The 8,207-nt window shown below is 49.4% G+C and overlaps 1 protein-coding gene across 2 annotated transcripts in view; it reads left to right on the forward strand.

Annotated features, from left to right (window-relative positions):
* SPATA3 (spermatogenesis associated 3) overlaps positions 1-1,482 on the forward strand; it is a 14,071-nt gene extending 12,589 nt beyond the window's left edge. For both annotated transcript variants that reach the window (XM_003949989.4, XM_016950682.2), the window contains exon 4: positions 1,404-1,482. The gene's annotated coding sequence lies outside the window, so the exon portion shown is untranslated. The remainder of the gene's footprint in view (positions 1-1,403) is intronic.
* The last annotated feature ends 6,725 nt before the right edge of the window (positions 1,483-8,207 follow it).

An 8,207-nucleotide genomic window follows, 5' to 3' on the forward strand; every position in this document is an offset into this window, starting at 1 on the left:
TGATACTTGTAAAATCACTTAATATTTTTCTTTAAATTTGCTTACTTTTTGGCTGGGAATAGTGGCTCAAACCTGTAATCCTAGACCTTTGGGAGGCCCAGGCAGGAGGATAACTTGAGCCTGGGAGTTTGAGACCAGCCTGGGTAACATACCAAGACCTTGTCTCTACAAAAAAAAAAAAAAGAGAGAAAGAAGAAGAAAAAAAGATTAAAAAATTAGCCAGGCATGGTCGTACACACCTGTAATCCCAGCTATTTGAGAGGCTGAGGTGGAAGGATTGCATGAGCTCAGCAGTTGGAGGTTGCAATGAGCTATAATTGCACCACTGCACTCCAGCCTGGGTGACAGAACTCATGAGACCCTGTCTCAAAAAAAAAAAAAAAAAAAAAAAAAAAAAAAAAGGCCGGGTGTGGTGGCTCACGCCTGTAATCCCAGCAGTTTGGGAGGCCGAGGCAGGCGGATCACAAGGTCAGGAGATCAAGACCATCCTGGCTAACATGGTGAAACCCCGTCTCTACTAAAAATACAAAAAAAAATAGCTGGGCGTGGTGGTGGGCACCTGTAGTCCCAGCTACTCGGGAGGCTGAGGCAGGAGAATGGCGTGAACCCAGGAGGCGGAGGTTGCAGTGAGCCGAGATCGCACCATTGCACTCCAGCCTGGGCAACAACAGCAAAACTCTGTCTCAAAAAAAAAAAGAAAGAAAGAAAAAGAAAAGAAAATTAGCTTACTTTTTAACTGGCCAGGGAAGAACTTTAGCCAATGAAAGCTGCCCGGGCACCTGTATGAGAGTCACTGTAGGGGAGGGTGATGGAGGTGCATCGTGGGGGGTACATTAAGTCGTGCTGACCTTGTAGGCTCAGCTCTTAATCAACAGGCAGTTTGATATCCTTCCCTGTCCAGAGAGTGAAGAACCATCTGATGACAGTGACACCTTTCCTTTTTGGGGAAAGATGCTTCTAGAATTTTCTTTCCTAAAGTTTGGTGAACCTCTCCCTTGGCATCTTCCTCAGCTGAAGGTGAGGCCCTAAAAGCAAAGGACTTCTTTCCCAGCCATTTTGGGCGTTGAATGTGGTCAAACCACTGCAGTGTAGCTTTTGGGGAGTGAGACTCCATCATAGCTGCAGGGGCCCCCGGGGAAGGTGCTGGCACCGATGAGCTGAGCAGGAGCCAAGCCTGGCCAGGCGCCTGGCAAAAGGCATTACAGCCTGAGGTGTGTGGCTGAAAGAAGGAGTGGGTGCAAGGAATGGAAGAAATTTGAATCCTAAATAATTTATTTCTCCACGGAAGGATCACAGCTGCTGAAGCCTCACCTGTGAGGCTGTGAAACTGGAAATCCACCAGGATTCCGGGTCACACAGGGTATTGTCTAAGCTGATTGGCTCTGTCCTTGTTTTTCTTACAGATCCAGTTTCCATCAAAGGGACCTCTCTTGTCACCAAAATTTAAAAAAAGAAAAATAAAAAACGAATTCTGTTTCTTTAGCATGTTTTACTTAGAGACATCAAAGTTGGACTTGGCAAATGACTAGGAAGGGAGGTCTGGGGGCCCCAGTGACCTTTTGGGCCACAGGTCAAGCAGAATTGGTGCCTGTCATTCCTGTTCAGGGCCACAGACCCCCAGTGGAGCAGCTTTCTCTGCACACACTCACAGAACACAGTGTTTGCTTTAGATTTTCTCACTCTAAAGGAAGGGATTATAAAGCTTAACTCAGTAGCTAACGTAGTTAGTCATCTGCACCTCTGTCCCAGGGTAATCCCAGTTAGTGGGAATAGGAGGAATGTGCCAGTTCGCCTCCAGGCCTGCACCCCAGAGGCCAGAGGCCCTGTGCCCAGGAACACTGTCTCTAGAAATAGCTTCTTTTAGGGTCACCTGTGATGGGGAGCAGCCTGCCATGCAGCCTTGTGTTTAGTGCTAGTGATGTGGCTACACCCAGCCAGTGCCTGGTGCGATTCTACCTCTAGCTCCTGAACAGGCGACTCAAAATCTTAGTTCAAGGTGATCCCAGCAAACACCAGTAGGGGAGAGGAGTGTCAACGAGGGAAGGAGGCTGGGCGCGGTGGCTCATGCCTATAATTCCAAGACTTTGGGAGGCCAAGACAGGAGGATGGCTTAAGCCCAGGAGGTCAAGGCTGCAGTGAGCTATGTTTGCACCGCTGCACTCCAGCCTGGACGACATAGCAAGACCCTGTCTCAAAAAATAAAAATAAAAAAAAGGAACCACCAAAGAAGGGAGGACAGCCAGTACTAGTGAGTCCTGATGCAGTGGCCATTGAGGGCAGCTGAAGCCTGATCCTGCTGGGGCGTCGTGGGATGGGAGAATGGAGAACACACACCACACAGCATAGTCATCCCACCTGACAGGGAGCTGAGGTATTTGTAACCTGTTGGTCTTGGAGAAAGGCTGTGAGGAGGGAGGTGGTTAATTCCTCCACACTTTTGTCCCCTTCTGGAGAGGAAGCCCCCAGGCAAAGAAGTGCAGATGCGAGGTTTAGGAGTAGCCCGCATGCACTGGAACGGTGACAGCGGCATATGGTGTAGGGGTGGAGGGAGGACAATGCTGAATGCCTGTGAGGCATCCACAGACCCATGCCCAGGTGACCTCCTATGACTCTAAGAATTAGTTAGACCAGGACCCAGCAGGGCAGCCACTGGGAAGGCGGGGAGCTGGTTTACCCACAGCAGCACTGGTGGGATTGGGCAGGATGGGCCAGGCTGGAGCCCATTCCCCACCCCTCAGTCCTAGGATTTCCTTTCTGAAACAGGTGTGGGAGTTGCGTGGGGTCGTGTTGTGGTCCTGTCCTGCAGGTCACAATGAAGGGACCTATAGACATGGTGGAAGGGACTGGGGACTCCATGGCTGCAGCTTCTGGACTGAAGACACTTCCTTTTTCTGGCATATTGAGGTCCCCCTTTGTTGTAAATGTTGGACAACCTAACCCAAACTAGGCTTCAGCAAAATGAAAATGTATTAGCTCCTATAAAAGTCAGGAGAGAGTTCTGGTTCAGATGTGGCTTGCCCCAGGGGCACAGGCCATTTCCCTCTCTCTGTAGCAGAGTTAGTTCCATTCTAGCTACAGCAGCAACAGCTCCCAGCCTACAGAGATCAAGTCTAGCAGAGAGGGTGAGCCGGCCTGTCTCCCCACAGCAAACGGCATCACAGCTCTGACTAGGTCCTGTGTCCCTCCTGGTACCCATCACTGTGCCCAGGAAAATGCAGAGGGCTGACTGGCCAGGCTGGAGCTGCACAGCCTCCTTTGGAACATGAGGATAAAATCCACAGAAACAGTGAGCACTGAGCAGGGAAGAAAATGATTCTCCAACTGCAGTGTGGGTAACCTGTTACCAAAAGAGAGGGGAATGGATGCTGGGCAGCTAAAAACAGCACATGCTCCCTCCAGTTGGCTGTGGGTCTGCAACCAGGACCTGTGCTCTCCCTCTGCTTCTCCCCTTTTTCCTCCACCACCACCACCTCACCAGAATGAATGCTCAAGTGGCCAGGAGAGAGAACTCCCAGCTGCCTCAAGCGGCAGACTTGCAGCAGATCCTGGCAGTTGGATGCCCCAGGCAGTGGTGAAAACTAGCCTTCCATCCCCGGGGAAATGTGTGGGGCACTGCTGGTTGTCACAGTGACGGGGGGATGCTGTGGGCTGTTAGTAGTGAAGGCCAAGAATGCAATGCACAAGACAGACCACACAATAAAGAACCATCCCACCAAAACCCCAAGAGCATCCTCCCGGACAGTCACTGTCACCTGGGCTCATCTCTCCCACACTGGCCTTGCATTGTGGCTCACGTTGCCTGTCGTGGGCCATAGGGATCCCTCTTGAAGAGTGGAAACTGCACATGCTAAACGACCACATGCCGGAGTCCCTATCTTCATCCTGCCGAGTGCAGTTCTGTTGACACATCCGCTACTCTGTGGTTAGGTCCTGGAGGCAGAGAGCAGGTTTTTTCTTCTCAAATCCTTCCCAGCACATTGCAGACTCTCATGAAGGACTAGACCTGTCACCCTCGGGAGCACTTTGGGTTACATTAAGATTTGGCTTAGGCCATTGTATTCAGAGTGTGGTATAATGAGTGAGTGTGATATTCAGAGTGAGTATAAATGTGATCAATGGAGAGGGCTATTTTAAGTACAGTCAATTTCAAGCAACAGCCCCTGATAGGGGCCTTCAAGAGGGAAGTTTAGAGCTGGAAAGAAGAGTGAGCAGATATATTTTCTATCACCATGCAATAACTAAGACTGCTGTGGCTGTGAGTTTGGGGACAGTCTGGCTGTAGCCGGGCCTGCAAGTTATAGGGGCCAAGGCCCTTTGTCCCCTAAAGGTTCACTGAAAACTCACATGAGGCAAATTTATTAATAGGAGAAAGGCGTACACATTAATGTGTACACATGGGAGCCTTCAGAATGAAGACCCAGAGGTACAGAGGAAATTGTCTTCATGCTGAGTTTCAACAAAGATGGACAGCCTTGTAGAAATAGGACTGGACAAAAGGGTCAGATCTAGTGCTGATAGACTATGTGGGGAACCCAGCAAGGCCTGTCTGTCTAGATTCTTCTTGGCCTCTCTGAGCAGCATTCCTTCCTCTGGGCCATGGGGCAAGATCTTCTCTGGAATGGGGGTCTTATGACTGACTGCAAACAAGGTAGATCAGATCATTTTGTTATGACCAGTTCTTACACAAGGCTGGGGGAAAATTCAAGTAATACTTTTAGGTTTTCTGACTAGCTCTGGGGAGAATGGGTTCTGGTTTCTATGGCATCTTGGGAAAGGATTGAGTTTGTATGGCTAGGCTTGGGGGAGATGGGACTGAGAGATAGGAGGGCAGAAGATCACAGAAAACTTTCCCTTCTGAGGCCTTCATTTTGGGGTATTATTGTCTAAGCTCCAGCAGAGTCTAGCATCTTCACCAGGCTAAGCTCAGACCCTGGCTCTGAACATTGTCTCAAGACCATCAATTGGCCTGGTGCAGTGGCTCACACCTGTAATCCCAGCGTTTTGGGAGGCCAAGGCAGGCAGATGACTTGAGCCCAGGAATTGGAGACCAGCCTGGGCAGCATGGCGAAAACTCGTATTTTGGATTTTTCTACAAAAAAAAAAAAACAAAACAAAAATTAGCACCTGTAGTCCCAGCTATTTGGGTGGCTGAGGTGGGAGGGTCACTTGAGCCTGGGAGGTCAAGGCTGCAGTAAGCTGAGATCGTGCCACTGCAATCCAGCCTGGGCGACAAAAGGAGACCCTGTCTCAAAAATAAAAAATAAAAAAAAGAGAAAAGAAAAAGTCATCAATCAATTGGTTATTATGTTATTATTATTTATTTATTTGAGACAGTCTTGCTCTGTCACCCAGGCTCAATCTTGGCTCACTGCAACCTCCACCTCCCGGGTTCAAGCAATTCTCCTGCCTCAGCCTCCCGAGTAGCTGGGATTACAAGCATATGCCACCACATCTGGCTAATTTTTGTATTTTTAGTAGAGACGGGGTTTCACCATTTTGGCCAGGCTGGTCTCGAACTTCTGACTTCAAGTGATCCGCCCACCTCAGCCTCCCAAAGTGCTGGGAGCCTCCACACCCGGTCCAGTTGGTTATTCTTGAGATAGGTTGGTCCCAGTATAGTGATCCATCCAAGTGCAGAAGAAAGTCCAGGAAGCCCTATCCTCCTGCAGCTGCCTGTCTGGTCTCTCCAGTCCACTGTGCCAGGGACACAGGATCAGATGAGAGGTCCTTGGCTTTTCAGATACAACCTGGTCTCCATCCTCCCCACCCCTACCCTTGAGGACAGCCACCCTCCCGCTGGCTATGAAGCCTGGCACCCAGGCCATCCCGCAGTCACAGAGTAAGTAAATAACCAGGATCCGGGGAACCAAACTGCCAGGTAAAGGCAGCCATGAGACTCAGGGGACACCTGCCATGCAGCCTGTCCTGCCAAGGCCCCAGGCTCAGGGCCATGTTGGAGTCAATCAGGCCTGCAGCCACCAATGACCCATCAGAGGAAGGACAGCACTTCAGGCTGCTATTACAGGCTCTGGCTTCGCTGGGAAACTCAGGAAGCCTCTCCGTCCCCAGGCAGCTTCTCCTCTGTATGTGCAAGCACAGCATATACTTACTACACCTCAGCCAGTCACAGGGGGTCGAAGCAGAGATTTGAACTGGAAAAGTGCCCTTGCCAATGTCCCAAGATGCCTTCCTGCCCTAAGCCAGGAGGAACTGAGCTGCGAGCTAGCGAATGAGGAGGACAGAGGAGCTGGAGGTGCCTGTTTGTTGGGAGTCTGGAGGAAAGGAGGTGCCAATCGCCAGCGGCAAGAAGGAAAGTGTCCAAGGCAGAGCGCCAGGTTGGTCCCAGCGGCAGGGCTGAGCGAGAGATCCAGGCTCAGACTCCTCCAGGAGGGGCCTCGAGGTTGAGAATTTGAAAAGAAGAGTTCTGTTCAGGTCTGCGGGTGTCTGATCTCATCTGAGGAGTGCATCAAGGAGATGAGTGGAGAAGCCCACTTGTCTCCCATTGGGGTCAGGATGAAGGGTCTGGGCTGACCAGCTCCAGAAGAAGCTCACCTTTCGAGAATGAGTTCTCCTTTAAACCTTTCTCCTCCTCTGTTCTGCCCTTCTCCTGCCTGCCACTGCCAGCAGTCAAGAATGGACTGTGTATACCATATTCTGGAGAATCTGATTACACCCTGGACACTGGTGTGTGGATTGCAGTCTGCTGCAGGATGACATTAGAGTTTAGTTGTTTTTTTCTAATGGGGCTCCATTCTGTGTGTCTGGTAGGAGGTGCTTTTAATGTGCTGATAAACCAACCTCAGGAAGGTATTATGTACAGAAGATTCCCAAGGCTGCAGTTGCTGAAAGAGACTTGGGCTACTGCCGGGGAACTAGGTGAGTCCCCGTAGCTGAACAGAGCTGCCTAAGAGAAGTGGAATAGAGGATCATGTGGTGTCTGTTTTGTGCCTTTAGTGATCGGTGTTTCATATGTATTTGGGGACGTTGCTTTCTCTGTGGGAACAAGCAAAAGAATCGTTTTGTTCTGATGAAATTAACAATGAATTTGGTGAAAGAAACTTCCAACTCTTTGCCCATCTCCCTTCATCCCATTCATTTGGCAAAACCACAACCCTGGGGCAAATCCAGTTCTCTGCCTCCTGCGCACTTGGACTTGTGCAGCTAAACTTTGGGAAGCTCAGCCGTGCAGGCCAGACTCGCATGAAATTCATGACCATGGGCTCCAAGTGGGCCTTGATGCTGCCAGGGATCAAATCACATTTTATTCCCCAAGACGCTTCTCTTCTGTCCTCAGACTTACCCCGTCTCCTCCCTGTTTCACCAGACCTCCAAGACTCACCACCAAGTCTCCCCACCTACCAGCGCCCTCTTGAGTATCCATCCCCCTTCCCCCAAGGCAATGACTGATTTGATTTCTGTCACGACAGACGCATAGACACATGATTTTGCCTGTTCTAGAAACTAACATAAATGGAGTCGATCAGTTTGGACTTTTTTTACCTGGCTTCTTTTGCTCATCATAATATTTTAAACCTAAATCATATTTCTATACATATCAATAGTTTATTCCTCTTTATTTCTGAGAAGTATTTCATTGTGTGAATATGCCATAGTGTGTTTATCTACTCACCTGTTAATGGACATTCAGATTGGTTCCAGTTTTTAGATTTTTTTTTTTTTTCTTTTGAGAAGGAATTTCACTCCTGTTGCCCAGGCTGGAGTGCAACGGCACAACCTCGGCTCACCGCAACCTCCACCTCCCAGGTTCAAGCGATTCTCCTGCCTCAGCCTCCCAAGTAGCTGGGATTATGGGCATGTGCCACCATGCCTGGCTAATTTTGTATTTTCAGTAGAGACGGGGCTTCACCGTGTTGGTCAGTCTGGTCTTGGACTCCTGACCTCAGATGATCTGCCCACCTCAGTCTCGAAGGCATGTTTTTAATTGTACTGGCATTTTATTTTGGCTAATTTGCTGTCTGTTTTATTAACTTTTTGGTTAGTTAATATCAGACATAAAATAAAGGGTAATTTTTTTTTTTGAGGGTCTCACTCTGTCACCCAGGTTGGAGTGCAGGGGCATGATCAGCTCACTGAAGGATCATTTCTTGGTCTAGGCTATAGGCTGGCCTTAGAATCAACTCACCTGGTGTCCTATTGTCAGGGACATCTTAACCAGGGTGACTCCACCTCGAATAAAGGCCAGATAA

The sequence above is a fragment of the Pan troglodytes genome, chromosome 13 (assembly GCF_028858775.2).
Source record: "Pan troglodytes isolate AG18354 chromosome 13, NHGRI_mPanTro3-v2.0_pri, whole genome shotgun sequence".
Classification (NCBI taxonomy): Eukaryota; Metazoa; Chordata; class Mammalia; order Primates; family Hominidae; genus Pan; species Pan troglodytes.